Consider the following 6,558-nt stretch of genomic DNA (forward strand, 5'->3'; position numbering starts at 1 on the left):
GTGGATCCGGCTTGCCTGCTCCCTTCGCGTACTTTCATCCATGTTTCCACTTCATTCTATGGCTGTCTTTTTTTTTTCCTTTCTAATTTAATCACCCCCTGATTTTAAGGGAATGGGGCCGGACCTTATTTTGTTCCAATCAAATCAAGCCACGTACGCAGGAGCACGGATGGGCGCACACGAGGGGAGCAGGCAAGTCTCGTCCGGTGTGCGTCCTCACCGTTGCAGCAGAAGATTGTCCATGTCAGAGCTGGCCAAACGGGTTGCGGCCCGGCACGGCACGGCCTCAATAGCCCGGTCGTGCTGTGCCGGCCCACGTGTGCCGCTCCTCGGCCCAGGTATGGCCTGGTTATTAAACAGGCCGGCCCGTGGTACTTTTAGCACACTGGGTCGCATGTTTTTCAGCCTATTGGGCTGTATTTTAGGCCTACTGGCTGTAATTTAGGTCTAACACACACACACACACACACACACACACACACACACACACACACATATATTTCTAAAAAAGATAAAAAATAATAAGCGGGCCGTGCCGTGCCGGCCCGCGTGCCCAGCCTCTAGGCCCAGGGATGGCTCAAGGTGTGCTGCGTGCCGGGCACATCCCGTTTAGCTCGTGCCGTGCCTGGCCCATGACGGGTCGTGCTAGCGTGCTCGTGGGCTGGCCTGATTGGCCTGCCCGTTTGGCCAGCTATACCATGCCTTGCGACATATATAAATTATAAATATGTTAATATTTTTTTTGCGGGTATAAATATTTCAAGTATATTTTTTGGAAAGTAAAATATGTTTATATTCAAATCACGAAAATAATACAGAGTCCTTGACCTGTACAGTCAACCGCGTTGTCATAATGCTTCCGCTTACGGTATACGAGGGTACGTAGACGAAACTCTCCCCTCTCGTTGCTATGCATCACCATGATCTTGCGTGTGCGTAGGAATTTTTTTGAAATTACTACGTTCCCCAAGAGTGGCATCCGAGCCAGGTTTATGCGTAGATGTTATATGCACGAGTAGAACACAAGTGAGTTGTGGGCGATACAAGTCCTACTGCTTACCAGCATGTCATACTTTGATTCGGCGGTATTGTTGGATGAAGCAGCCCGAACCGACATTACACGTACGCTTACGCGAGACTGGTTCTACCGACGTGCTTCGCTCACAGGTGGCTGGCGGGTGTCAGTTTCTCCAACTTTAGTTGAATCGAGTGTGGCTACGTCCGGTCCTTGTGAAGGTTAAAACATTACTAACTTGATGAACTATCGTTGTCGTTTTGATGCGTAGGTAAGAACGATTCTTGCTCAGCCCGTAGCAGCCACGTAAAACTTGCAACAACAAAGTAGATGATGTCTAACTTGTTTTTGTAGGGCATGTTGTGATGTGATATGGTCAAGACATGATGCTAAATTTTATTGTATGAGATGATCATGTTTTGTAACAGAGTTATCGGCAACTGGCATGAGCCATATGGTTGTCGCTTTATTGTATGCAATGCAATCACCCTGTAATTGCTTTACTTTATCACTAAGCGGTAGCGATAGTCGTAGAAGCAATAGTTGGCGAGACGACAACGATGCTACGATGGAGATCAAGGTGTCGCGTCGGTGACGATGGTGATCATGACGGTGCTTTGCAGATGGAGATCACAGGCACAAAATGATGATAGCCATATCATATCACTTATATTGATTGCATGTGATGTTTATCCTTTATGCATCTTATTCTGCTTGATTGACGGTAGCATTATAAGATGATCTCTCACTAAATTTCAAGGTACAAGTGTTCTCCCTGAGTATGCACCGTTGCCAAAGTTCGTCGTGCCGAGACACCACGTGATGATCGGGTGTGATAAGCTCTACGTTCACATACAACGGGTGCAGCCAGTTTTGCACACGCAGAAATACTCGGGTTAAACTTAACGAGCCTAGCATATGCAGATATGGCCTCGGAACACTGAGACCGAAAGGTCGAGCGTGAATCATATAGTAGATATGATCAACATAGTGATGTTCACCATTGAAAACTACTCCATTTCACGTGATGATCGGTCATGGTTTAGTTGATTTGGATCACGTGATCACTTAGATGATTAGAGGGATGCCTATCTAAGTGGAAGTTCTAAAATATGATTAATTGAACTTTAATTTATCATGAACTTAGTACCTGATAGTATTTTGCTTGTCTATGTTGTTGTAGATAGATGGCCCGTGCTGTTGTTCCGTTGAATTTTAATGCGTTCCTTGAGAAAGCAAAGTTGAAAGATGATGGTAGCAATTATACGGACTGGGTCCGTAACTTTAGGATTATCCTCATTGCTGCACAGAAGAATTATGTCCTGGAAGCACCGCTAGGTGCCAAACCTACTGCAGGAGCTGAACCAGATGTTATGAACGTCTGGCAAAGCAAAGCTGATGACTACTCGATAGTTCAGTGTGCCATGCTTTACGGCCTAGAACCGGGACTTCAACGACGTTTTGAATGTCATGGAGCATATGAGATGTTCCAGGAGTCGAAGTTAATATTTCAAGCAAATGCCCGGATTGAGAGATATGAAGTCTCCAATAAGTTCTATAGCTGTAAGATGGAGGAGAACAATTTTGTCAGTGAACATATGCTCAGAATGTCTGGGTATAACAATCACTTAATTCAACTGGGAGTTAATCTTCCGGATGATAGTGTCATTGACAGAATTCTTCAATCACTGCCACCAAGCTACAAGAGCTTTGTGATGAACTATAATATGCAAGGGATGGATAAGACAATTCCCGAGCTCTTCACAATGCTAAAGGCTGCGAAGGTAGAAATCAAAAAGGAGCATCAAGTGTTGATGGTCAACAAGATCACCAGTTTCAAGAAAAAGGGTAAAGGGAAGAAGAAGGGGAACTTCAAAAAGAACGGCAAACAAGTTGTTGCTCAAGAGAAGAAACCCAAGTCTGGACCTAAGCCTGAGACTGAGTGCTTCTAATGCAAACAGACTGGTCACTGGAAGCGAAACTGCCCCAAGTATTTGGCGGATAAGAAGGATGGCAAGGTGAACAAAGGTATATGTGATATACATGTTATTGATGTGTACCTTACTAAAGCTCGCAGTAGCACCTGGGTATTTGATACTGATTCTGTTGCTAATATTTGCAACTCGAAACAGGGACTACAAATTAAGCGAAGATTGGCTAAGGACGAGGTGACGATGCGCGTAGGAAATGGTTCCAAAGTCGATGTGATCGTCGTCGGCACGCTACCTCTACATCTATCTTCGGGATTAGTTTTAGACCTGAATAATTGTTATTTGGTGCCAGCGTTGAGCATGAACATGATATCTGGATCTTGTTTGATGCGAGACGGTTATTCATTTAAATCAGAGAATAATGGTTGTTCTATTTATATGAGTAATATCTTTTATGGTCATGCACCCTTGAAGAGTGGTCTATTTTTATTGAATCTCGGTAGTAGTGATACACATATTCATAATGTTGAAGCCAAAAGATGCAGAGTTGATAATGATAGTGCAACTTATTTGTGGCACTGCCGTTTGGGTCATATTGGTGTAAAACGCATGAAGAAACTCCATACTGATGGACTTTTGGAATCACTTGATTATGAATCACTTGGTACTTGCGAACCATGCCTCATGGGCAAGATGACTAAAACGCCGTTCTTCGGAACAATGGAGCGAGCAACGGATTTGTTGGAAATCATACATACTGATGTATGTTGTCCAATGAATATTGAGGCTCGCGGTGGGTATCGTTATTTTCTCACCTTCACAGATGATTTGAGCAGATATGGGTATATCTACTTAATGAAACATAAGTCTGAAACATTTGAAAAGTTCAAAGAATTTCAGAGTGAAGTGGAAAATCATCATAACAAGAAAATAAAGTTTCTACGATCTGATCGTGGAGGAGAATATTTGAGTTACGAGTTTGGTCTTCATTTGAAACAATGCGGAATAGTTTCGCAACTCACGCCACCCGGAACACCACAACGTAATGGTGTGTCCGAACGTTGTAATCGTACTTTACTGGATATGGTGCGATCTATGATGTCTCTTACTGATTTGCCACTATCGTTTTGGGGTTATGCTTTAGAGACGGCTGCATTCAGGTTAAATAGGGCACCATCGAAATCCGTTGAGACGATGCCTTATGAACTGTGGTTTGGCAAGAAACCAAAGTTGTCGTTTCTTAAAGTTTGGGGCTGCGATGCTTATGTGAAAAAGCTTCAACCTGATAAGCTCGAACCCAAATCGGAGAAATGTGTCTTCATAGGATACCCAAAGGAAACTGTTGGGTACACCTTCTATCACAGATCCGAAGGCAAAACATTTGTTGCTAAGAATGGGTCCTTTTGAGAGAAGGAGTTTCTCTCGAAAGAAGTGAGTGAGAGGAAAGTAGAACTTGATGAGGTAACTGTACCCGCTCCCTTATTGGAAAGTAGTTCATCACAAAAACCGGTTCCTGTGACACCTACACCAATTAGTGAGGAAGCTAATGATATTGATCATGAAACTTCAGATCAAGTTACTACCGAACCTCGTAGGTCAACCAAAGTCAGATCCGCACCAGAGTGGTACGGTAATCCTATTCTGGAAGTCATGTTACTTGACCATGGCGAACCTACGAACTATGAAGAAGCGATGGTGAGCCCAGATTCCGCAAAATGGCTTGAGGCCATGAAATCTGAGATGGGATCCATGTATGAGAACAAAGTGTGGACTTTGGTTGACTTTCCTGATGATCGACAAGCCATAGAGAATAAATGTATTTTCAAGAAGAAGACTGACACTGACGGTAATGTTACTGTCTACAAAGCTCGACTTGTTGCAAAAGGTTTTCGGCAAGTTCAAGGGGTTGACTACGATGAGACTTTCTCACCCGTAGCGATGCTTAAGTCTGTCCGAATCATGTTCGCAATTGCCGCATTTTATGATTATGAAATTTGGCAAATGGATGTCAAAACTGCATTCCTGAATGGATTTTTGGAAGAAGAGTTGTATATGATGCAACCAAAAGGTTTTGTCGATCCAAAGGGTGCTAACAAAGTGTGCAAGCTCCAGCGATCCATTTATGGACTGGTGCAAGCCTCTCGGAGTTGGAATAAACATTTTGATAGTGTGATCAAAGCATATGGTTTTATACAGACTTTTGGAGAAGCCTGTATTTACAAGAAAGTGAGTGGGAGCTCTGTAGCATTTCTAATATTATATGTGGATGACATATTGTTGATTGGAAATGATATAGAATTTCTGGATAGCATAAAAGGATACTTGAATAAGAGTTTTTCAATGAAAGACCTCGGTGAAGCTGCTTATATATTGGGCATCAAGATCTATAGAGATAGATCAAGACGCTTAATTGGATTTTCACAAAGCACATACCTTGATAAAGTTTTGAAAAGGTTCAAAATGGATCAAGCAAAGAAAGGGTTCTTGCCTGTGTTACAAGGTGTGAAGTTGAGTCAGACTCAATGCCCGACCACTGCAGAAGATAGAGAGAAAATGAAAAGTGTTCCCTATGCTTCAGCCATAGGCTCTATCATGTATGCAATGCTGTGTACCAGACCTGATGTGAGCCTTGCTGTTAGATTAGCAGGGAGGTACCAAAGTAATACAGGAGTGGATCACTGGACATCGGTCAAGAACACCCTGAAATACCTGAAAAGGACTAAGGATATGTTTCTCGTTTATGGAGGTGACAAAGAGCTCGTCGTAAATGGTTACGTCGATGCAAGCTTTGACACTGATTTGGACGATTCTAAATCGCAAACCGGATACGTGTTTTTATTGAACGGTGGGGCTGTCAGTTGGTGCAGTTCTAAACAAAGTGTCATGGCGGGATCTACGTGTGAAGCAGAGTACATAGCTGCTTCGGAAGCAACAAATGAAGGAGTCTGGATGAAGGAGTTCATATCCAATCTAGGTGTCATACCTAGTGCATCGGGTCCAATGAAAATCTTTTGTGACAATACAGGTGCAATTGCCTTGGCAAAGGAATCCAGATTTCACAAGAGAACCAAGCACATCAAGAGACGCTTCAATTTCATCCGGGATCAAGTCCAGGTGGGAGACATAGAGATTTGCAAGATACATACGGATCTGAATGTTGCAGACCCATTGACTAAGCCTCTTCCACGAGCAAAACATGATCAACACCAAGACTCCATGGGTGTTAGAATCATTACTGTATAATCTAGATTATTGACTCTAGTGCAAGTGGGAGACTGAAGGAAATATGCCCTAGAGGCAATAATGAAGTTATTATTTATTTCCTCATATCATGATAAATGTTTATTATTCATGCTATAATTGTATTAACCGGAAACATAATACATGTGTGAATATATAGACAAACATAGTGTCACTAGTATGCCTCTACTTGACTAGCTCGTTGATCAAAGATGGTTGAGTTTCCTAGCCATAGATATGAGTTGTCATTTGATTAACGGGATCACATCATTAGGAGAATGATGTGATTGACTTGACCCATTTCGTTAGCTTAGCACTTGATCGTTTAGTTTACTTCTATTGCTTTCTCCATGACTTATACATGTTCCTGTG

The sequence above is a fragment of the Aegilops tauschii genome, chromosome 2 (genome assembly GCF_002575655.3).
Source record: "Aegilops tauschii subsp. strangulata cultivar AL8/78 chromosome 2, Aet v6.0, whole genome shotgun sequence".
NCBI lineage: Eukaryota > Viridiplantae > Streptophyta > Magnoliopsida > Poales > Poaceae > Aegilops > Aegilops tauschii.